Here is a 3,266-nt window from a genome sequence, read left to right on the forward strand (position 1 = left end):
GTTACTTACCTTCTCATTGCCTCCACTTCCCCATTTGTAAAATGGACATGATAAGGGTATCAAACTCATTGGATTGTTATGTATTGTGATTGTTGGGTTCATATGCATCATTAACTCTACTTATCTAGGAATAGACATAATGCCAAAGGGGTGCCAGAGTACAGTAAAATAAAATAAGTGAAATGAAGGAATTAAATGTTACGCTATATGTAAAACAATCATATTTTATTAAAATGAGTGCAGACAAAAGAGGAAGCATACATTTATATAGAGTGGTCACAGTTTATGTGATGTATGTGTTCTGACAATCTCTTAATATCTGAAACTAAAAATACTCAGCCTTAATCCTTTCAAAAAGCAGAGAGTATTTTGTTACCTCACAAGAGTTGTATCCCAATTTGGCAACAATGTTAACACAGTTTATGATTCAGTCATTCAAGATTCTTCAAAAGTATGCAATTACTCACTTTTTGGGATACATTAAAATTATATAAAATTATTCATAAGGTAATTTTACTGGTATTATTTTGGGTTAATATAATTTGATTGTCATTGAATGCAGCCACACTGCTGATCCAATGGTTCTTTCCAAATGAGTTTGTACAGAGCCAGCTTCAGCACAGGCAGCCTCCACTATGTGAAATAGTAGGTGTGTTTTTTTTTTGTTTGTTTTGTTTTTTTACATTTAACCTAATTTTATTCATGTTTGCATTGGGATGAGGAATAGATCATTCAGAAAAAACATACAGTAGGGCCGAGCCTGTGGCACACTCGGTAGAGTGCTGCGCTGGGAGCGCTGCGACGCTCCCGCCGCGGGTTCGGATCCTATATAGGACTGACCGGTGTACTCACTGGCTGAGTGCCGGTCACGAAAAAACGACAAAAAAAAAAAAAAAAAAAAGGAAAAACATACAGTAAAAATAAAATGTCTTATCTTGTACAACTTTCAAACTACAATAATGATGTACCTTAATTACTTTCCTGCACACAAGTCTAACATTATATATATTTTTTAAAATAAACACAATTAAGACTTCTAGGAGCATTTTATAATCAAGTACTTCCTAATTTTTCTTTGTAGACAGATCAATTACCTCCAAAAATACAAATTCCTATACACAGTGAGCACTTTCCTTAAAATGAACACTTAAGTAAATTAAGTGCATGGACAGCCTTAGAATAAGCTGACATATATTCAGCTAGGAAGGCAACAAACCACAGTGCCAAATGAAAAAAAAATAAAAAGTGTATTTGCAAATAAATTTTAAAAACTAAGTTAACTTTTATAATTAAATACAGAAAAGATGTGATGTATTAACACTTCACTATAAAGAATGCATACTAGAACATTTATAAATGGTGAATGAATCTTATTAATATTAGTTTACTACAAAAGACCCTGGCTAAACAGAAGTGCATATTGTGAGTAGTATATGTTTTGCGACATACTTTTGTTACCTTGAGGCAGGCAAAACGTGTACCAAATTCGACATTCATTTTCAGTTGCTACTGGTATCATGTATTTTAAGAAATGTGAACAGTATGAAAAACTTGAAAATACACTTGAATGAAAAATGTTTTTAGGAAGAAAATAGGTATTTTCATGCAGTTATGTGCAGTCTCACTGTAAATTTCAAGGCAAGATTTTTGTCTCTTGTAAAACAGATCATTGTTCTATGAGAGAAAGTTTACTTGTCTTAGTGCATTTCTTTTGTCGTCTCCTGCACTGCATTACTTTGCACTATTCTTTATTTGTGTGTGCAAGTGACATGCCAGTTAAAATGAAAACTACCTTACCTGTAGAAAAAAAGTCTGGATTTTAAAAACCAAGAACTAATTAAAAAATGACACCATCTGATTCAATGAAAAAATAAACGTTAGTAAAAAAAAAAAAGACAATGCATTTCATGAAGAATGCAAAGAGAAAGACAATGCATTTCATGAAGAATGCAAAGAGAAATGTCTACTGAGTGTTTTAGTTCAGATGTTTCAGAATGCTGCTGTATGATTTATGAGGAATTTGAGCGGAAGATTTCATAGCTGAAGGTGTAATGTGGCCCATATTGACTTAAGTGGTGACCCACCTGGGCTGTGAAACTGTGGGACGCCTATGGCTTCAAGTTGCTTGTTAGAGAAACTCTCTACTGTTGTTCAGAAATCTTTCCTTATTTCCTCTCTCCTCCGGCTTTCCATCTTCTACTGGCTCAGTTTCTAGCATTTCAGAATCCTCTTTTCTGCTAATGAACTTGCCCAAGTAACTGGTGTGTTTTCCTTCTCAGTTTGTTCATCCTTCCTTACCTCACAGCAAAACTGATTGATGAGAAGATAGTCCTCCCCACATCTCACAAACTGGCTATCCCAAGGGTTTTACCAGTTAGCATTTCAGCAAAGATGCAGCCTGCAGCCCACATGTCAATGGCTTTAGTATAGTTATTAGGAAAAGGTGAAAGATGTGAAGATCTGTACCATTTAGTAACCAGCCCTTCAGAAATATGACCCTTATGGGAATAATGAGGATCCATAATCCATGCAAAACTAAAGTCACATATCTTCAGCACCAAGTCCTCAGTATTAACAAAAGATTAGCTGGTTTAAGATCTCTGTGCAGGACATTTGCAGAGGGAGTATACTTGAATCCACATAGCAGCTGATACCTGAAAAACCTGGTATGTTCTTCCAGTAAAAAGCCTTGTTCCAACACATTAGCCAAGTCTGTCTCCATGTACTCCTGAGCAATGTAAACACTGTTCAGTTCAGTGAGAGAGCCCACATCGTCTGTTAATTGGCTTCTACTAGGACCAAGAATTTCAAACACTTCACAATGTTATCATGGTCAAGTCTTCTAATAATTTTGATTTCACATAGAGCATATTTGACATTCTGGGGATAAGTGAGGACAATTTTCTTGATGGCTACTCTTTTGTCACAGTCATTTACTACAGGATAAAAAAACCAAGCCATTGCCTCCACAACCCAATGGTTTTAAGTCCATGTACCTAGAGCCCAGATCAAAACCATGTATGTTCTTGAGACTTTCAAATTTTTCTAGCATTTTGAAAGCCTTACTATTGCCTTTTTCTTTTAAATTGCTGAACTTGTGTAAACATGGAAGAAAACTGGCATCAAAAGAAAAGATCGTTCAAAAAAGGAGAAGAAAAATAATTATGCTTCTATAGCAAAATGGTTTCTTGATGTTCACTGAATATGCCAACCAGGCCAGTTGAGCTCCCCTTAGATTCAAATCTCAAAAATCTCTACTCATATTG

At 35.2% G+C, this 3,266-nt stretch overlaps 1 pseudogene; it reads right to left on the reverse strand.

The window, feature by feature from the left end:
* Positions 1 to 2,342: 2,342 nt before the first annotated feature.
* Positions 2,343 to 3,052, reverse strand: LOC134381712 (mitogen-activated protein kinase 6-like; annotated as a pseudogene).
* Between the last annotated feature and the right edge of the window lie 214 nt (positions 3,053 to 3,266).

The sequence above is a fragment of the Cynocephalus volans genome, chromosome 7 (genome assembly GCF_027409185.1).
Source record: "Cynocephalus volans isolate mCynVol1 chromosome 7, mCynVol1.pri, whole genome shotgun sequence".
Classification (NCBI taxonomy): Eukaryota; Metazoa; Chordata; class Mammalia; order Dermoptera; family Cynocephalidae; genus Cynocephalus; species Cynocephalus volans.